The following is a 22,643-nucleotide window of genomic DNA, read 5'->3' on the forward strand; positions in this document are numbered from 1 at the left end:
AAGGTGAACGCTAGCGATTAGTTATGGCAGATCAGAGTGCCTCTGGGCAGATCCAATAGTTTTAAACTTCAACAGAGTACCCGCCTTCAAGGAAATTAACGCTTGTCAATGGAGCGATCCCAGACCCTCTGTACAAATGAAATGTACGAGGGTCTGGTTAGGACCAGGCTAGGGTACAACAGCCATGCGAGAGATTTCAGTTGTTGTTTTCGTTCAGTTAGATGTTTGTAATGTTAATGTTTATCAGTTAATGTGATCTTGTTGGTCACCCTGAGTGTGCATGTTGTGTAGTTTAATTGGAACAGAGAGTCGCCCATCTATTGACCAATTTATATCTCAGCGTTTCCACGGACTCGCACACGGGGAACGCCCTCTAGGTGAAGAAACTCGCTCTCCGTGCCCTCTCCGAACCCCTCGGAGAGCTCTGCGTGCACCTCCTGATTTTCCTGACGATCTGTCCGTCCGTCCGTCATTTTATGGATATCCTTTGGCTGTGATTGGTCCGTATTAAGAACTGCTTAAGTCAGGGGCGGGGTTGCCGTGACCAACAAGAGAACAGAATCCTTTGACCGCCATTGTTGTAAGTGTTAACAAATCATATTTCAGCTAAACAGTGTAAAATGTAAATCAGCATCTGAATTAAAATGTGACAAGAAATGGGCAGTGTAGTTGCCGAAAATGTGCTTATTTTATTGATGAATTGGCTAATTTGTCAATTTGGTCTGACTTTTCGTTAACCTAGATAGCTTCGCAGTGCAGCGCTATCTACTGTCCTGGCAGTGAATTGCTTTCAGCACGCAGAGCCTTCGGAGTAGTATAAATTCAACCAATCCGTCCGACTCCGTGCGTGCGTCTGTCCGTAACGGAGTCGGATAAATATAAATCGGCCTTAACTATCATTAGCCACACTGGCACGCAGTTGAATGTGGGACGTGTCTAAGCTTAGTTTTCCACGGGCTGTAAAAGATAGTGGATTGACTGCGGTCCTGGAAAGAGATCTTCTCAGGGCCAGTCACTATAAACGGTTATCAAGCCATTTTAGAGAAATACTGTAAGCGGTGTTGCGGATTGTGGGTGGCATTTTTTAAACGCTATGTGGCCACCAAGTATTTCTGCCTTGGCATGACCTGCATTGGGAGAGAGGGAAACAGCATTCATGGAAGTTATGTGTGGGCTGATGTGTCTTTTATGTAGGGTGAAATGGAATAAGAAATGCAATACAAAATGGCTGAAAGGGGTTATGTTAATGTACACATTGCCTCAATATCTTTGTGTCAATAAATCAAATATCATTTTGAGGTTTTCAAACCTTATTGACTTCGATGACATCATTCTGAAGTAGTACCATGTACAATTTCATGCAATTTGACATTGAAATGTCAACAGTTTCTTAGCCTTTGTCCCAAAGCTGACCAAAGGTAATACTGTGCCATTTCTAATCATAAAATGTCAACAGTTAGTGTGTAGCAGAGAGGATAGACAGACAGACTTGTAACCTTATGCTCATGAGTTCAAATCCCCTTTCAGCCTATTGTTGTTGGCCAAACATGAAGTCGATTTGCTCTCTTGTTGTCCAACTCTCGACCTTCTACATTGTACATTTTTATAATATTTTGCGGAGGAACCCGCATCGCTGCTTTCATCTGTATTTAAGGATTGTTCCCATCCAGGTCACAACCTCTTCACTCTGCTGCCATCTGGAAGGCGTTACAGATCTTTCCGGGGTTGCACTTCCAGACTTTTGAATAATTTTTATCCAAGTGCCATAAAACACCTGAACTCATGACCCGAAGGGGCCGCACTGCACTTAATGGACTGTCTTCTTTTAGCTACTTATCAATTTTTATAATTTATTTACTAATTTTTCTAACTTTTATTACTGTGTTCTGGTTTCTTTTTTGTCTTAATTCATGTTTAACTATATTGTCCTTTCATTTTATGTGTCACCACCAGGAGAAGTGCAATTGAATTTCGTTGTAATGTGCAATGATAATATAGGCATTCATTCATAAAAGACTGCAATAAGGCTGTGTGCCACAGCGTTAATGTAACGCTCAGTACTTTATACGTGACTTTGTGTCAGTTGGGGGTCCTGGGCCTTGTTTATGGGGCCAGGTGCAGATAGAAAGAAAGAGACTGTTCTTGTGGCGTGAGGTTTTGGTCCTGATGGACTGCAGCCTCCTGCTGAAGGGGAGTGGCTGGAACAGTCTGTGTCCAGGGTGGAAGTAGTTGGCCATAATCTTCCTTGCTTGCCTCAAGGTCCAAGAGGCGTGCAGGTTCTCGAGGGATGGCAAATTGCAGCCGATCACCTGTCTCATGATATCTTGGGATATCACACCAAACTTGCCATAGGTACTCAGAACCTAAAAAAACTTTTGGGTTCATTAGACTGATTGGCCCCCTCATTGCTGCTTGCAGCTATATTTGTATGTTGTGATTTAGGCCAAATCCCAATACTCCCCCTTAGCCATTCCCCTTAGTTTTGGGTGTTCCCGTGAAAGATAGTGGTGTCCCAAAACTCTTTTTGAACTAGGGATAAGGCTAAGACGAAGGGGTATACACCCCTTAAAACCAAGTAAGATCGGGAGCTTACTTGACACCTAGGGCTATGTGAACACTGCACGACCAGCAACAATGACGGACAGATAATTGAGAGAGTCCGATAAATGTAATATTTTGGGCTTAATTCATTGATAAAAAAATTAAGACAGTCTGGTTTTGTGGTATATACAGTCCTGTACATATATATTGCAACCATTTTCCTAATTGAAATGTGCTGATTTGCACAACAGTCTCGCATTTCTCTGACTAGCATGTCTACAATTTTAAGTAAATTCCATTAGCAGCAAATTTTGTTTGGAGATATCGATCCGTGCTAGATGACTTACCCGTAACCAAGTGGCGTCCCATTTCTTAGAGATATGTAGCCCTTACCCCTCAGTTTTGAGGGCTTGGGGGAAGGGGTAAGGGGGTGTATTGGGATTATCCCTAAGTCTCCTCTGTTTCACACCTCACTCCCATTTTTCCATTCAGGTGTCAATTTGTGATTTGCTAATCGCCTCCGTTCCACGCCACAGCCGCAACTGCTGCCAAACCTATCATCTCTGTGTGTTTTCTGTTCTCATTGTGGTGCCCGACACCAAAAATTCTACAGCAACCAAACTCCTTTCACAAAGGGTCAGGATTATCCTTTCCCTCCTTTATTAGCATGTGAAAATTGAGTGAAATTGGGAAGAAAGCAAAAGGCCAGAAATGCCATTCAAGTAATTAGTCAGCAAAATTACCTACATTCGTAATAGTCAAATTATTACTGATAAACAGCACATAGATGTTACAACTAATGACAATCTAATCACAACAAGGTACAATAATTAGCATAAACTTCACAAAACTTGAAATCCAGTAAAATCAACATAAATCCAGTTCATAAAACAACACATCATAGATCTAATATAGATATAAGTGAACATATTTTACAAACATAAATAATTACTTACAGGCATTGCTTCAAAGAAACCTAAACAGAATATCAGACGAATGTCCATTCCTCACCTGTAGCTGCTATTGTACAGTACTATGCATAAGTCTTGGGCACCCAATATTTTTACACAAATAATGTTTTATACTGTATTTCTTCAATGAAATGCTACAGCTTTTTTTTATTACATGTTTCGATGAGGGCGGTGTGTACACGAAGGCAGCTTTTATTATTAATATTTCATTTGTAATTAAGAACAACACAGGAATTGCGTAAAGCAGTTTATTAATTAGTAGGCGACATCTCTGGTGTCTCGTCGGTGAGGAGGCAGATGAGGATACTTATAGTGATTTAGTTTTTTACCGTACCTATTTGTAGTAAAAATACATTAGGATTGTAGTAATTCTAGAGCTTTTTTCCACCAGGTTCCGGTAGCTTGCTGCAGTTCCAAAAACCCCACTGCTTTATACTTTATTAACATTTATGTATATTACATTAACTTATACACAACGCAATATTGTGAAGCAGAGCTAGAAATGGCTATGCTAGCTACCATACTGTACCAACTGTACATACCAAACAGTAGCCCAATGAGGACTATTGTTCCACTTAACGTTTAACCTTTGACTGTTGAAGTAAATGGGACTTGTTAAACGTTTTTTTATTAATCAGCCCACTTTCAATTTACCATATTAACAACACTTATATGTGTAGTACTTGATGCAAGTTGAATCTAACCATTATCACCAGCAACTGCTCAATTTAAGACAAGAAAGGAGTTTGGTAAATAAAACAGAATATACAAGGTAACCAATTGCATTCAATAAAACATTTTATTGAACAATTTGTCCAGTGTTCTTCCACTCCTTTTGTTTGTAGTGATCCGGTGATCTTCTGGCTATGATACACGTAGCCTACTCTCTAGCTAGCTACAGTAAAAGTGTTGCTTACGTTAGATACTAGACCTACAGTCTAGCTCTAAATGCATTTAGAATCTTACAGGCTATATCTTACGATAAACTTTAACTTAAGCTGGCTATATCAAATACTACGAATAACAATTGATATGTGGTGGTTGAAATAGAAAAAAATTCAGGATTTTCATCAATTTACCAGCTAACTTGCTACTGACCCCTTAATCTGCAATTCATTGTTGCTAGCTCTACAAACTAGGCTCATAAGAGAAGACTTACTTTGTATGCCAACGAACACCAATAACTAGAACTAATTTGACAGACTATAAACCAACTGACTTCTGGTTATGATACACGTGCTCTCTAGCTAGCTTCAGTAAAAGTGTTACTTGTGTTGGATTGACCTACAGTCTAGCTCTAACTGCATTTAGAATCTAAAAAGCTATAATCTTACGATACACTTTATCTAAAGCTAGCTAGATGAAATAATACTAATAACAATTGATATGTGGTGGTAGAAATATGAAAAAAATGTGGTAAATCAATTTACCAGCTAACTTGCTTCCGAGACACTGAAAATGAATGCGGTCGAATGGTGGAAAATACAATGTTTGGAACTATAGGTCGCATGTGACACACTTTACTTCCGCATTCCTCGATAACAATGGGAGTCTATGGAAGTGTCGCAACTCTCTTTTTCTATGGCTCTGGATCAAACTATCAAACGGCCTATGAAAAAAGGGTGGTGGACATATGGATATAGCTGTAGCTTGATACCTCTGATGGACTTAATTGGTACTACAATTGATGAGGGCAATAGAGTGAAAAGTGGCACTTAAGTGATTATAACATACCATTCTATACATACAGGGATTAATGACATTATCAGTTCTATATTAGAATCCTTCACGGAGAGAGTGGAGCCAACAGAGTGGGACCAATTATCAGCAGTTGTCTTGGCAACTACAGGCCAATTTCAAATTTGCCATTTCCCTCAACACATTTTTTTAAAGCTGTGGCACAACAGCTCACTGAGCACCTCTCCTCAAATCAGCTTTATGAACCTCTCCAGTCTGGATTTCGTCTTCACCACAGCACTGAAACTGCATTAGCCAAGGTAGTCAATGATCTATTATTAGCCTCTGACGCGGGCTCTATCTCTGTCCTAGTTCTTCTAAACCTAAGTGCAGCTTTTGACACTGTGGATCATGAGATTCTCCTGGAACGTATGGAAAACTATGTTGGGATTTCTGGTACTTCACTTCAGTGGTTTATATCGTATCCATCTGATAGATCACAATATGTCCACTATGATGGCTGCTCATCCAGGAGCTCCACAGTAAAATACGGAGTACCACAGGGTTCAGTTCTAGGCCCTCTGTTATTATCACTCTCCTTTAGGAAACATAATTAAAAGCTCTGGGGTAAATGTTCACTGTTATGCAGATGATACTATATATATCTATATTACATTTAGTCATTTAGCAGACGCTCTTATCCAGAGCGACTTACAGTAAGTACAGGGACAATCCCCCCCAAGGCAAGTAGGGTGAAGTGCCTTGCCAACTACACAACGTCATTTGGCACAGCGGGGAATCAATCTGGCAACCTTCGGATTACTAGCCCGACTCCCTCACCGCTCAGCCATCTGACTCCCCATCTGACATATATGCTATATATGTCTATAAAGCCTGTTATGCTATGCAGCTAGAGGTAGGGCGTTCTCACATAGAGCACCTCTTCTTTGGAACAAATTACCTGTCTCAATTAAGGAGGCTGATACTGTTTCGACGTTTAAAATTTGGTTAAAAACATTCTTGTTTAGTCAATTCTACGATTGTTAAAGGTAAGTATGTGTGTATGTACTTTATTTATAAACCTTGGGTGCGTGTTTGTATGTGTGTATCACTTGTACATTTTAAATTGTAATTATAGCTTATACGTTCTTATTGCCCCATCTAGATGTTACATCTAGATGTTACAAATAAAGTAAACCTGTTACTGTATATTGTTACTGTTATAGATTCCGTTGCTGTATAGTGTTACTGTTATAGTTTCTGTTACTAGTTGGAGACAACGGGGGACGGGTTGTTTTCATCCTTATTCGTATAATTATAACTTATTTTATAGTTATTTCCCCTGGAACAGATTTCATGTTCCAACCGAGGGAGGCTGTCGCTGTCTTGATGTGTGGGGATGCATCAAATACTCCTTTTTGCTCTGTTAAATTGCTGCACTTGTCCACACTTGACCGGTGGGGATCTCATTCTATTATGACTGTAACTGTTAGCTGCTCCTGGCTGGCATTATCTAATCCCTGCTCTCCCCTCTCTGTCCCTCCCCACACACATCCCTTGTGGTGTGGGGGGTTTGAGCTGTCAGCACCTGCCTGGTTGTCGGGTCTGCCAACGCTGGACCTGGTCGTCAACCGGAAACCAGTCTCCATAATGGCCAACAGCGAGTCTCCCGGTCCTGTCATACATCTCTCAAGTTCAACAATGGATTTTGGTGTTTCAAAACCCATTGACACGGTATGACTATGTTTAGCCTGTGTTCTGCTCCTCCTTCTCACCAACCGTCTCTGGAGGAGGGGATCCTCTCTGAATTGCTCCTCCCAAGGTTCAAATTTTTCTCCTGTTGGGAGTTTTTCTGGGAGTTTTTCGTTTTCTTCCTTGAGGGTTTAGGTTGGTTGAGGGGCAGTTCTATGGGCGTATGTGAATCCCTCTGTGACATGCTTGCGTGTAAAAAGGGCTATACAAATACATTTGATTTGAGTGTAATGGCCCAAACCAGCCCATCCCCACCAGGGGCCGAGCCATACCCTACGTTGAACATTCGGGGCTTAACCCAAACCTAGGAACTAGGCAAGGTTTTGATTTGAAATCGGAACATCACATTAATGCGAGCGCGCCAGCACATTTTTTTGCATTAATGTCAGTGCAAAATAGTTTTTTTTGCTTTATGTATTAGGCACATTACGTTGGAATCATATTGTTATATTTCCGTAAATAACAACCCAAATGTTTCCCCTAAAAGATTCGGGGCTTTTGAGAAAACATATTTTTCCCACCCTTGCAGGAACCTAGATATATGAAGTGACAGATCTTTATTTTTTTTACCTTGCTTTTTCAGTTCCTCCTGGCATCTTTTTCCCATCCATTTTATTCTTTTTGCATCAGCTTAATCTTGCTAACTCCCTCCACAACAATAAATGACGGTTTACCTTGGTACACACACTTATGTTTGAGAAAGAGAACATGCGCGACAACTGAAAACGGCACTTCAATGCACGGTCTGATCATGCGTTTATTTAAATTAAAACCTAGTATAGCCTATTAGCTTAGGCCTACTTATTAGTCACATAGTAACTTAACAAACTTAACACATATCGTTTTATTTGGTGTGTGAAAAAACAAAGAGAAAGCAGGCGATCTGCTGGTCCAATTTATGAGCGTTTCTCCCGATGGCCACTCCGGGCCTGAGCCCAGTGTTCAAACAAAACTGTGCATCTTTTAACAGGTCAAAGTATAAAAATCTAAATGTAAATTCTAAGTACAATATTTGTGTTCAAGATGCAATGGACTACAAGTAGCCTATAAAACAGCAGGCAATACTCAAGTACTTATTATAATCAAAAACATATCATGACAGTCCACTAATGAACCATGATCACCCAGCTTTTTTAGGAAAGGTTAAGGCGACGGTCGTTGTGCTTTGCAGTTAACATTTCACAAATGATATGTGAGAGTAAGTGGATTTTATAGGACTGCTTAGCTAATCATATAAATGATCAATCTCCCAACTGGCACTGTGTTATTCTGTGTTGTAATGTAAGGTCGGCAAAACAGCGACCATCAGTAAACGTTATGGATGCAAACAAGAGTTTATATTATACATTAAGCTGTTCTTGTCTTTACTAAAATCAAAACTAATCAAAGGGCAGAGTGCTCTTACAAATGAAGAGACTTTGCGTTTTGGCTAACGTAATAGACTGGCTGTTTTTGCTGATCCTGAATCGTCTTTAGCATACATTACATTCATTACCAATGTAACTTTAAGTTGAACATTTGTGTTTAAACTTCACCTGGGGTAACTGACTTCATCTTCAGGGGCTTGGGGGCAGCTCAGTTGCTCCAGTCTTTGCCGGGATGCAGTGCCACTGCACCGCAGCAGACTCGCTGTGTGCGAGCCAGAGTGTGTGAAAGCCGCTCTGCACGTTTGATGCAGGGACTTAGCTATTTGAGGGGCAGGGGGCTAAGCATACGTTTAAAATGAAAAATGTAATTGTTCACTTTCAGTAAATGTATTGTTCAGTTCAATGTTTTGAGAAGCTTTTGGACATAGTGGCGGTTTGTTTTTACAAGTACAGTTTTTGGATCACCAAATTTAGGGGGGCTGCTGGGGGGGCAAGGCTCTAAAGTGGGGGGGCAGCTGCCCCCCTTGCCCCCCTGTAGATCCGCCCATGCTTGAGTTACTCATATCTATAGATAGTTTTAAAACACTTGACAAGGACTTGTGCACATTCAATACAGCTTCACTTTTTTCAAATTTTATATTACAGCCTTTTTCTCAACTCACATTGTCAAGGTTTCTGCTCAACCCCTTCTAGGGCAGTCTGACCATCTGACTCTCTTTCTCGCACCAGCGTACATACCCGTGTTTAAGAGATCTGTGCACACAGTGAAACTAATGAAACTGTGGCTTGCTACTGCAATTCCACAACTGTTTTGAGCGCACTGACTGGGCACTTTTTTCACAGCCGAGTCCTGAGGGCTACACTTGCACTGTTTTGCACTACATTAAGACCTGCATTGAGAATGTCACTGTTGAGAGACAGGTCAAATGCTATCAAAACAACAAACCATGGATGAACAGGGCGGTCAAGCTGCTGTTGAAAAAACGCGATAAAGCCTTCAGGCCCGGGGACATGGAACTATACAGCACTGCCAGATCCAACTTAAAGACAGGCATCAAGGAAGCAAAAGCGGCCCACAGGAGGAAGATTGAGGGACACTTCCAACGAGGGAGATCCCCGGCACGTCTGGGGGAATCCAACACTTCATGAACTTTAAGGGTTCAAAAGACCCAAGCCCAATTGCCAGCAGCAATTTGGCCGAGGAGCTCAACCATTTCTTTGCGCGCTTTAAGGCAAATGGGACCAGGACTGAGTTAACATCAGCCATACCATTACTAAATAGCCTCAATGACTATAGACCAGTGGCCCACACTTCCACGGTCACAAAGTTTTTGAAAGACTGGTGCTAAATCACATTAAAGCCTCCCTCCCCTCCACACTGGATCAGCACCTGTTCGCCTATAAAGCAAACAGGTCAACCGCGGATGCCATTAACTCAGTCCTGCACTGTGTGCGGACCCACTCAACTGCATCATCCCCAGAAGACTGGTGTCCAAGCTACACGGTCTGGGCATCAGCACTAACATATGCAGATGGATTCACGACTTCTTAACAGACTGTCCCCAGTCAGTCCGGCTAGGCTCCCAACTTTCCTCTGTCCTCACACTCAGCACTGGGGCCCCCCAGGGTTGTGTGTTGAGTCCCCTGCTATACACCTTATACACTCACGACTGCACCCCAGTTCTTGACAGTCATATTGTTTTCAAGTTTGCGGTTGACCACTGTGGTAGGACTTATTCACAACAATGATGAGTCTGCCTACAAGGATGAAATCTAAAAACTCTCCACCTAGTGCTCCACCAACAACCTGTCTCTCAACACCTCTAAGACCAAAGTGGTGGTGGTAGACTTCCGTAGGAAGAGGACTGACCTTGCCCCGGTCTACATCGATGGGGACGCTACGGACAGTGGCGGAACTAGAGTTTTATACATGGGGTGGCCAAGGCTACTTCAGGGGGTCCATACTCTGGAGTCTTGGGTCACTGTTTTCATTAATATCTACAGTATAATCTGGGTCTATAAGTGCTGGAACATCCTAAATATTTTTTTAAAAAAAAGCTCAAGCACCAGGGACTTATAATAGCATTTCTGTGTTACAGAAATAACACAGTGCATAGTTTATTTACAAAACAAAGTGAATTTACACACCCAAACAAAGGTAGCAGAAATAAAGCGGAAATTGACTTAAAAAATATAAATAACTTGGTGCCCAACCAAGCCAATAAAGCCAAGTCACTCATTCAGTGGCAGAATCCATTGTTATGTTTACAAAAGTATTTTAAATATACTATAAGTTTAGCTAACTTGCAATTCCTGAGGATAACCTACTGTAGCAGACCTTTCTATTTATTTTATTTATTAAATCATTAGTTAACAGTGGTTGTTATTTTGTACATTAAACATTTATTGCTCATTCTAGTATATACTGCTATTGTCATGATTTTATTTGTATGTTAAATTAATCAGTATCAAAGACAGATAAATAAATTGCACACTAAACTATAGGGGGCCAGACCCCCAAGGTCTATTTGATGGCACGTCTGTCCATATACAGTGTGTCACACATAAGACTATCTTGGATATAGTATTAAGTACAAATTATTTTACATTTTCTCACAGGTCATTGAGCAAGATACATCATGATAGATCACTATGATATCACCAAAATGGTTACATGACAGTCTGTTTGATATTGCAACAACAGGTTATGGAGCACTGATGGATACTGCATAGGTAACTAATAAAACAAATATCGTTTCAAAATTCATTGGTCTGATGAAACTAAAATTGAATAATTTTAGCTGAATGCCTAGCATCGCTTCTGGAGGAAACCAGGCACCCTCCATCATTTGGCAAATACCATTCCGAAGGCAAAGTATGATGGTGGCAGTATCATCCTTTGGAAATCTTTTTTTAGTTACAAAGACAATGAGGCTAGACAGGATTGAAAGAGAAAACAAAACATAGTAAGGACAGATTCTTGTTGAAATCCTGCTCCACAATGCTCAGGACTGGAAAATGACCCAGATCCTGAACCCAATCGAACATCTCTGGAGAAACCTGAAAATAGCTACACTCCTTATCCAACCTGACAGAAGTTGAGAGGATCTGCAAAGAAGCATGGGAGAAGTTTCCTAAATATAACTATGCTAGGCTTGTAGCATATATAGTTTAAGAATCTCGACTGTATTGGTGCCAAAGCAGTTTCAGCAATGAAGCCTTTCATTGTCATCGCACATAACAACAAAATAAAATTGCACTTCTCCTGGTGGTGACACATAGTATGACAGGACAATATAGTCCGTCCATCATCTGCCGCTTGTCCGGGGATCGGTTCGCGGGGGCAGCGACCTAAGCAGGGAGGCCCAGACTGCCCTCTCCCCGGCCACTTCCACCAGCTCTTCCTGGGGGACCCCGAGGCGTTCCCAGGCCAGCCGAGAGACATAGTCCCTCCAGCGTGTCCTGGGTCTTCCCCGGGGCCTCTTCCCAGTGGGACGTGCCTGGAACACCTCACCAGGGAGGCGTCCAGGAGGCATCCTAATCAGATGCCCGAGCCACCTCAGCTGTCTCCTCTCGACGCGGAGGAGCAGCGGTTCTACTCTAAGCCCCTCCCGGATGACCGAGCTTCTCACCCTATCTCTAAGGGAGAGCCCGGACACCCTGCGGAGAAAGCTCATTTCGGCCGCTTGTATTCGCGATCTCGTTATTTCAGTCACTACCCATAGTTCGTGACCATAGGTGAGGGTAGGAACGTAGATCGACTGGTAAAGAGAGCTTCGCTTTTCGTCTCAGCTCCTTCTTCACCACGACGGACCGATGCAGAGCCTGCATCACTGCGGACGCCGCACCGATCCGCCTGTCGATCTCGCGCTCCATTCTTCCCTCACTCGTGAACAAGACCCGAGATACTTGAACTCCTCCGCTTGGTTCAAGATCTCCTCCCCGACCAGGAGTTGGCACTCCACCCTTTTCCGGTCGATTACCATGGCCTCAGATTTGGAGGAATGTTCCCAGGAATTTGAAGTCCTTAACCCTCTCCGTAGGCAGTAGCAGAGCCAGAGGGGTGTCCGGGGTGGCACTGGACACCCCTGACATCTGATTGGCCACCCCGGGTGCCACCCCAAAATGTAATTCGCTACTGGAAATTTGATGCTGATTGACATCTCATTTGACCTCTTGTTGAAAGAAGCAAACAAAAAGTGTCTTCGTCTCAAGATCTCTACACACCGTGCAGCTAATTTAATGCTCAACACTTGAACGGGGGCTTATTACTTGAAAGAAGAATTATTTAGGCTACTGTGGCATCTCAATTACACTATCAGGGCTTAGAAATACAGTGACTTGCTAAAGTAGGCAAATGGCTAGTAGAACATAACATTTCATAATAATTTCAGTTAATCAAACAGCTGCAAAACCCAGTGAAATGTTATAGAGCTAGGCTAGCTAGCAAAATAACGCTAGGTTTGCCAACCGTCCCGATTTGTCCGGGACATCCCAATTTATGGGTGATTTTGATTTGTCCTGTCCGGGACAGCTCCAGTCCCGTTTTCCAATCACAGCCTCGCCGGCCAATAATATGCTACTGTAAACGCACCAAAAATCACGCAAACGTTGCGATGGGACACGCTGCACAGCAGAGGGCGCCGAGTCTGGGTGGGGGGCATCTATCCGATTTGTGCTACCCAGGAGTTACCCAGGAGCTCTGTTGACATAGACTTAGCTAACGTTAGCTACAGCTTGATGAATTGAGTCATTGAACACAGGAGGAGAGAACGCAACCTTGACAGCTAGCTAAAGCTCCGGTGGAAAATTCCAATGCAGCCCTTGGTGCCGCTTACACACAACAGTGACACTGACAGATTGAAAGCTCATTTGAGACAATATAATGATGGAAAACCAGGCTAAGAAACGTAAACGTAATTACCTTCACTAGACAACGTTTTACCAATTGGACAAACGTTTGTTTTCAAGCTCCAAAAACGAATACTTTTTTTTGGGGGGGGTGTCCCGCATTTGGGGTTGAAAAAGTTGGCAACCCTACTAACAACTGTAGTCGGTGAATCGAAAGGCCAGAGACGCTTGGGAACCACAATTTACCTTAGGTTAGATTCTCAGGGAGATAATTGACTCGTTAATATCTGACTCCAATTTTAAGACACGTGCACAAGTGCGTTACCTGTAACCTCGAGTGCTAAACAGTTAATGACATGAAACTTTGACGTAGGAAAAAATCGTCTGCTTGATCAGAGCACCGACCCTAAAGTATGCGTGTTCACTAAACAGTCGTTTATCTCTACTATAATATAGATTTAACCAAGGTAGACCTAGTAGGATATGTACTCGATCACTCAGAGGCCCCGGTAAATTCCTTCGGAGCGTGGAGATCCACTGTAAGTGACTCAGAGGCCTTAAGTTAAAACCTACTCAAAAGTCTATGTTTATAATCAGTTAGCCGCACCAACCAGACTAGATCTAAGTTTTCACCGCCGTAGCCTGATAGATACGTTTCAAAGAGAACAAGTAACGTCAAAATGCACAATAATAGTTTATTATCTAAATAGTAAGATAATCAATACAATGATAATGAAATATCATCAAATACAAAACATACCTTCAGAGCAATGGTTAACAAAGGTATGTCACAATGAAGACTACATTTACATTTATTCATTTAGCAGACGCTTTTATCCAAAGCGACTTCCAAGAGAGAGCTTTACAAAGTGCATAGGTCACTGATAATAACAACAAGATAGCCCCACAGCATTGCGGGTAGTCAAAAACAAGAAGTACATATTGTGAACAACCAAAAGAATAGTGCTAAAGGGAAGAAACCATAAGAGCATGTAGTTAAACAAGTTAAATTACACAACATTAATCTCTAAGTGCAGGTGTACCTGTAGGAAAGCAAAAAAATAGGATTAACTCAAATAGAATACAACAGTTTAAACCAGCTACCACTAACCAACAAGAGCAACAGTCTAAGCAAGAGTCATTGTGATCCTTGAGGAAACTAGCGTTGGGTTCAGCAAACCATTCCTAAGTACCATTGTACTCCCGGAACAAGTGCGTCTTGAGCCTTCTCTTGAAGGTGGAGAGACAGTCCGTGTCTCTGATGGAGGTGGGGAGTTGATTCCACCACTGGGGTGCCAGGCAGGAGAAGAGCTTGTGCTGGGACTGGGCGGTCTTGAGAGGTGGGACCACCAGGCGGTTGTCTGAAGAAGACCGTAGGTGGCGGGTGGGGGTGTAAGGCTGCAGGAGAGACTTGATGTAGTCGGGCGCAGTCCCGTTCACTGCTCGGAAGGTCAGTACCAGGGTCTTGAATCTGATGCGGGCCGTTATGGGTAGCCAGTGGAGGGAGATGAGGAGCGGGGTAACGTGGGAGCGTCTGGGTAGATTGTAGACCAGGCGGGCCGCTGCGTTCTGAATCCTCTGAAGAGGGCGGGTTGCACATGCTGGGAGACCAGCGAGCAGCGAGTTGCAGTAGTCCAACTTGGAGAGGACCAGTGCTTGGATTAGCAGCTGGGTGGAATGCTCAGACAGGTATCTCCTGATCTTCCGGATGTTGTAGAGGGTGAATCTACACGACCGGGAGACCGCAGCAATGTGGGCCGTGAGGGAGAGCTCGTCATCCATGGTAACCCCAAGGTTCCTGGCAGAGGATGAGGGGGTCACCGTCGCATATCCCAGGGTGATTGAGAAGTCATGGGAGATGGAGGGTTTGGCCGGGATGATGAGAAGTTCCGTTTTGGCAAGGTTCAGCTGGAGGTGGTGCTCAGTCATCCAGGCGGAGATGTCTGCGAGGCAGGCCTCAATCCTAGCTGAGATCCCCGGATCGGTCGGAGGGAACGACAGGTACAGCTGCGTGTCGTCAGCGTAGCAGTGGTAGGAGAAGCCATGGGAGGTGATGATTGGTCCAAGTGAGGTGGTGTACAGAGAGAAGAGGAGGGGACCAAGGACGGAGCCCTGTGGGACACCAGTGGAGAGCTGGCTAGGGCCTGACAGTTTGCCTCCTCAGGAGACCTGGTAGGATCTTCCCGACAGGTAGGATGAGATCCACTGGAGTGCAGTGCCAGTGATGCCCATCTCAGAAAGTCTGGAGAGCAGGATCTGGTGGTTAACCGTATCAAACGCCGCAGAAAGGTCCAGCAGAATGATGACGGATGACCTGGAAGCTGCTCTGGCAGACTGGAGGGCAGTGGTGACTGAAAGGCGGGCAGTCTCTGTGGAGTGGCCGGTCTTGAAGCCCGATTGGTTGGGGTCGAGCAGGTTGTTCTGAGAAAGGAAGTTAGACAGTTGGTTAGATACAGCACGTTCAATTGTTTTAGAAAAGAAGGGTAACAATGATACCGGTCTGTAGTTCTGGAGGACGGCAGGGTTAAGGGAGGGTTTTTTGAGTAAAGGGGTAACTCTGGCCTGTTTGAAGGCAGAGGGGAAGGTGCCAGAGGTAAGAGAGGAGTTTAGAACATGGAGCAGAAAAGTTATGATAGAGGGGGAGATGGTTTGAAAGAGAGGGGAGGGGACAGGATCAAGGGGACAGGAGGTGGGGCGATGAGAGAGAATGAGGTCAGAGAGCTCTGCCTCGGACAGGGGAGAGAAGGAGTTTAGACATTTAGTTGGGTCAGTAATGGAGTGTGAGGGGGTAGGAAAGGTGGGTTTAGGGAACCGACTGCTAATGTCGGCGACTTTTTTCTCAAAGAAGGAGGAGAAGTCGTCTGCTGTCAGGGTGGAGGGAGGGGGTGGGGGAGGTGGGTTAAGAAGGGTGGAGAAGATAGAGAAAAGTTTGTGGGGGTTTGAAGCGGAGTTAATTTTGTTAATGAAGTAGAGGGTTTTGGCACCAGTTATGTGAGAAGGGAAGGATTTAAGGAGGGAGTGATACTTATCAAGGTCCAGACCGTCTTTGGACTTGCGCCATCTCCTCTCAGCTGCTCGAAGGGTGGACCGTTCTTCACGAATAATATCCGTAAGCCACGGGCAGGGGCAGACTAGGCGCCTAACGCACCGGAGCTGTATCGTAAACAAAACTCGAAGTGTTTGGTAAAAACTTCTTCCTATATACACCCAAACCTGACTAAAATGGGGACGCCGGTCACATGACTGAAAAGTTGTCTAACACATACAAATTCAAATTGGATCATTAATCCAGACTGCAGTAGACTAAGTGGTGACCTTGCAAGACAAGGGAATATGTTAAACACATGTTGGTCTGCTGTAGGCACAAACTCTGTAAACCCTGTACATGTACATGTTACAGTATTAAAATGATTTCAAGCATGTAATACATAAAATAAGAAACAAAAGCATATCAAACATGACATTAAAAGCTGTTTATAACGACATTTACCAGAACACAACTTTTAATGATAATTTCATTCATTCCTCTGTCCACCTTCCTCTTCAACTGTTGACACCACCTCTCCAGAGGTGTGTCATTAAGGTGTGATTGTCATTTTAGCATTCATGCAAATCAACAACTGTCCCAGACGATTGTCTTGGTGACCAGTGACAAAGGGGCTGCCAAAACAGCCCTACAGTTTCCCCCTTTTGTTCCCATGGAACACAGAAAGGTTCAGGGGAACACAAATTAAAGTAGTGACCATGGCTGTTCAAACAATACAGTGTTCTTGTGTCCAAAATAAACAAAACTCAAATTAAACACCAATAATAAAACACAAGTTCTAACACCTTACATTTACAGGTCAGGACCCATCGTGAGTTTAGCTAAAGCCTAGAACATTTACCTATAAAACACAAAAGGTACATACTGATTCACAATACCCAATACTTATCCACATAAACCAACATATGAACTCATGGATGGACAAACCATATGCACTATGCATATGCTACAGTAACTGGAGCAGCAACAAAGCAGTAGGAATGTAGCAATATCACAATTTGGACCTGAATTGTAAAAGTAAGAGATAGAATTGCACGTCTTAAGTCAAAGGTATTTTTGCCCGATGTATCCCCAGCGTTTGCTGCATGTAAAATAGAGGAGGCCTACCCTTTCCCAGATCCCAACATTTGGACTCAGTGTGACCACTTCGTAGACAAGCACGACAAAATCTAACTTTGTTGTTAGAATAAAACATGCGTGTGGGCGGAATAGGCATATTTCTGCCAAGATCCCAACATCGCATTTCGGTATGTCCTTGTCTTTTACAGAAGTTACACTGTATATGAGGGGACTGCTGGGGCTTGGGTTTTACCTCTGTCACCATTTTTATGGCAGCAATGCGTGGCGGATCAGGAGCACGATGGTTCTTTGTAGAACGCGGTTTGGTGATTTGCGCACCAATTCCACTGTCTGTGTCTGAACACTCGGTAGTAGAATGTGAGGCAGCATGGCTGGTCTCTTCACTGCTTTTGTTAGCGGTGTGTTGCCTTGTGGCACAAAAAGGTGTCGCTGCTTTGAGGACAGAGTTAAGACATTTGCCAATTAGATGTACAGTAATCTTCAATATTTGTTTCTTTTCTGTTTTCTTTTTATGGACTCCTACAGTTCGCCAATGATCAATTATTTCAGCTAGCGTAAAATCAGTTTTAAGACCGTTCTTGTCTTTCTTGCTCAATTCAGATAACGTTCTGTTAACGCTAACTTTTTCCCACAGGTTAAGTAATTTGTTAACTTCAGTTTCCCATTCCATTTTTGTTAATTTCTATGCAGGAGCTAATATCAGAAACTAGTTATAGGCTTTTACCAACAGAACCAGGCGGAACACAATTAATGTACATTTGTAAATGCTTACTCACTGCACCATGGTTTGAAACGCCGGTTTACCTAACTGTAACTGAATTGCTCGAAACATATCACGTCGCAGGGGTACACCAAATTGTAGTCTCTGAATCGAAAGGCCAGAGACGCTTGGTGTTTGTCCCTGGCTTGGGAACCACAATTCACCTTAGGTTAGATTCTCAGGGAGATAATTGACTCGTTAATATCTGACTCCAATTTTAAAACACGTGCACAAGTGCGTTACCTGTAACCTCGAGTGCTAAACAGTTAATAACATGAAACTCTGACGTAGGTAAAAATCGTCTGCTTGATCAAAGCACCGACCCTTAAGTATGCGTGTTCACTAAACAGTCGTTTATCTCTACTATAATATAGATTTAACCATAGTAGACCAAGTAGGATATGTAATCGATCACTCAGAGGCCCCGGTAAATTCCTTCGGAGCGTGGAGATCCACTGTAATTGACTCAGAGGCCTTAAGTTAAAACCTACTCAAAAGTCTGTTTATAATCAGTTAGCCGCATCAACCAGACTAGATCTAAGTGTTCACCGCCGTAGCCTGATAGATAAGTTTCAAAGAGATCAAGTAACGTCAAAATGCACACATTAATAGTTTATTGTCTAAATAGTAAGATAATCAATACAATGATAATGAAATATCATAAAATACAAAACATACCTTCAGAGCAATGGTTAACAAAGGTATGTCACAATGAAGACTAGGCGCCTAACGCACCGGAGCTGTATCGTAAACAAAACTCGAAGTGTTTGGTAAAAACTTCTTCGTATATACACCCAAACCTGACTAAAATGGGGACGCCGGTCACATGACTGAAAAGTTGTCTAACGCATACAAATTCAAATTGGATCATTAATCCAGGCTGCAGTAGACCAAGTGGTGACCTAGCATGACAAGGGTATATGTTAAACACATGTTGGTCTGCTGTAGGCACAAACTCTGTAAACCTTGTACATGTACATGTTACAGTATTAAAATTATTACAAGCATGTAATACATAAAATAAGAAACAAAAGCATATCAAACATGACATTAAAAGCTGTTTAGAACGACATTTACCAGAACACAACTTTTAATGATAATTTCAGAGTCTTCTTCTGTCCACCTTCCTCTTCAACTGTTGAGACCACCTCTCCAGAGGTGTGTCATTAAGGTGTGATTGTCATTTTAGCATTCATGCAAATCAACAACTGTCCCAGACGATTGTCTTGGTGACCAGTGACAAAGGGGCTGCCAAAACAGCCCTACACAACATTACCAATTCAACTTTGGTAGTGCAACCGAGCTCTTTCTACATTCGTTTTAGATATAATTGTATATGATCGTGTGGACAATAAGACACGGACACAGTCTCTTTTCATAACTTGTATTTTACAACTGCTCTGCTGACATCGCCATTCGTACAGCCCTCACTGATTTCACTTAATGATTTCAGCATCAAGCCTACCAGTACGGAAACTCCCGAGGGACAAAACACCCTTGTCCGAAAGGTCTGCTACAGTAGGCTATTCTCAAGATTTGCAAGATAGCTAAACTTATACTAAATCAAAAATAATTTTTAGATTATGCCACTAAATGAGTGACTTGGCTTTATTTCTGGACATACTATCCACAACCGAAGTGTGTTACACAATGCTGTAAGATCGCCTATACTCCTGCATTGCTCTTGGTACCCAAAATGCCCTGCTGCAAGCTGAAAAGCTTGGTTCCCAATTTAGCCTAACATTGTGTTTACATCTGTTAGTAGGTATAATAAATTATACCTGCACTGTGTAATAGCTTGTAAACTAAAATTCTAAAATGATCCAAAGGGTTTCTTATCACACAAATGTACTTTGGTCTTGTTTAGGCCAATTCCAAAACTTTTCTTTGCTATTAGTTAACATAATATGAACATAAATAGTATACTGTAATTTGTAATGTTGTTGGGCACCGTTATTTATATTTTTCAAGTCCATTTCTGCTTGATTTCTGCTACCTGTCAAATCAAATTGCAGTGTTTTTTTGGGTGTGTAAATGAATTTTGTTTTGTAAATAAACTATGCACTGTGTTATTTATGTAACACAGAAATTAAGAAATGAAGATTAGAAGTCTCTGGTGCTTGAGCTTTTTTTCCCAAAAATATTTTGGATGTTCCAAAATGTATATACCCAGATTTGACTGTATATATTACAGTGACCCAAGACTCTGGACCCCCTGAAGTAGCCTCGGCCACCCCATGTATAAAACTCTAGTTCCGCCACTGCAGACCGTGCAGCTAATTTAATGCTCAACACTTGAACGGGGGCTTATTACTTGAAAGAGGAATTATTTAGGCTACTGTGTTGTCTCACTTACTCTATCAGGGCTTGGAAATACAGTGACTTGCTAAAGTGGGCAAATGGCTAGTAGAACATAACATTTCATAATAATTTCAGTTACTGTATCGAACAGCTGCAAGACCCAGTGAAATGTTACGGGCTAGCTATCTTTAGCAAAATAACGCTAGGATCGCTAACAACATTACTAATTCAACTTTGGTAGTGTACCCGATCTCTTTGTAAGTTCGTTTTAGATCTAATTGTTTATGATCCTGTGGACAAAAAGACACGGACGCGGTCTCTTTTCATAACTTGTATTTTACCACTGCTCTTCTTGACATAGCTATTCGAACAGCCCTCACTGATTTCACAAATGCGTTCAGCATCAAGCCTACGGCAAATCCCCAGGGACAAAACACCGTTGTCCGTTGTCACATAGAAAGGTCTGCCACAGTAGGTTATCCTCAGGAATTGCAAGTTAGCTAAACTTATAGTATATCTAAAATACGTTTGTAGACATAACAATGGATTCTGCCACTAAATGAGTGACTTGGCTTTATTGGCTTGGTTGGGCGCCAAGTTATTTATATTTTTCAAGTTCATTTCTGCTTGATTTCTGCTACCTTTGTTTGGGTGTGTAAATTAACTTTGTTTTGTAAATAAACTATGCACTGTGTTATTTCTGTAACACAGAAATGCTATTATAAGTCCCTGGTGCTTGAGCTTTTTTTCCTAAAAGTATTTAGGATGTTCCAGCACTTATAGCCCCATTACCCGGAAAAAACAGTACAGTATCTTTTTTTAATCCTTTGAACATGGGGGTTTGGAACGCATTATAGTTGTTTAAAAACCTTTATTTTAACTTTATAAATTGAACACAACTTGCATGTGTAATGCCATCCAACTATTCAAACTTTGATTTCGTTTACGATTGGCTTTTAAATGTTATGTGAGTAATCTGCTCAACAAATTGGCCCTCTCAAATCAAGAACCAAATATATAAACATACTGCTATGGACTAAAAACCATTAGTAGATTCTTGTTTTACATTTAGACGGATTGACAGAACACCACATAATTCTCCAGAGATTTTTTTTTAAATAAACCATTAACTGCAGGAAATCAAATTCTATGGTGGACCAACAAAAACTTGCCCTAGATTAGACAGCTTCAAGCTCTGTAAGCTTCAAATGGGCTACTCTTGTGATCCAGCCAACATAATATAATAATGATTCACCTTACACATACAACAGTAATCTCATACAATGACTGTAATAAGCATGTAATAAGCCTACATTCAGCCCAATTATAGTATATTCACTATACATTGTCATAAGACACCATTCAGAAATACTATAGGTGGATAAATGGTTGACAGTAGTTTGCCAATGTAAACTAACTAACAAAAAAAGTTCATTCTCCAGGGCTGTTTTGAGGAATAAACAACATTACACCTATATTAGGTGGAATATTTTATAGGCCAAGTGATTTCCAGTCTCTCCACATTTCCCTGCGCAACTTTATAGTTGTTAGTTCTTTTTTTCCTTAGTTCCCAGAATATTTTAGATGTTATAGCTAGCAGGCGCTGGAATTTTGGAATCCGTCCTTGCATGATGGCTGACGAAAATTTCCAGTGAACGGAAACCGCAACCTGAACCTACCCAGAATACGGCAAAGAAAGAAAGAAAGAAAGAAAAAAAGCTCTTAACGGATTGTAAAAGCCTCGTCAAAACAAACCAACAAATGCTTCGACTGATACGACGATGTAATGGTTGTGATGCGGAAATAAACTGTAGGTTACTCGTTTTCATCAAATGAAAACTATAGCCTAAGTAATTTCAATTCTTAAAAAGAAGCAGTTGTGCAGTCACCTTTTGGCGGAGGAGGCTTTCGGAGCTCAAGAAATCTGTTTCGGATCGTTTTTGAAAGGTAACGTCAATCCACTCATACATGTATTATTTTCGTTTTGTAAAATAAAATGTACATCTTTTTTATTCCACGGGCCGCAGTTGCTAGTCTTCTAGCCTACATTATAATTAGCACTAGCAGTAGCAAGGATGTCTGACGTTAGGCTATCAATTGCACGACTAGAAACATTATAAATAAATAAAGGTCCTGTCTTTAAACGACTCAGAACAATCTGTTGAGTTTGACAGTAAGATATAATGTGTCTGGTGCTGTAACAATCGTTAATAAAAAAAATCAAGACTTCCTGTTAAAAGAACTGGCACAGTTATGTAGCGCACATTTTCAAAACGTGGGGAATGACGGACGAGGAG

At 42.0% G+C, this 22,643-nt stretch overlaps 1 protein-coding gene across 5 annotated transcripts in view; it reads left to right on the forward strand.

Moving 5' to 3' along the window:
* Positions 1-21,928: 21,928 nt before the first annotated feature.
* Positions 21,929-22,643, forward strand: part of znf618 (zinc finger protein 618) — an 84,778-nt gene continuing 84,063 nt past the window's right edge. For 4 of the 5 annotated variants that reach the window (XM_047017388.1, XM_047017391.1, XM_047017392.1 and 1 more), the window contains exon 1: positions 21,929-22,293. The gene's annotated coding sequence lies outside the window, so the exon portion shown is untranslated. The remainder of the gene's footprint in view (positions 22,294-22,643) is intronic. The other variant, XM_047017389.1, reaches the window with a different exon arrangement.

This window comes from Hypomesus transpacificus, unplaced genomic scaffold (assembly GCF_021917145.1).
Source record: "Hypomesus transpacificus isolate Combined female unplaced genomic scaffold, fHypTra1 scaffold_55, whole genome shotgun sequence".
Taxonomy (NCBI): Eukaryota; Metazoa; Chordata; class Actinopteri; order Osmeriformes; family Osmeridae; genus Hypomesus; species Hypomesus transpacificus.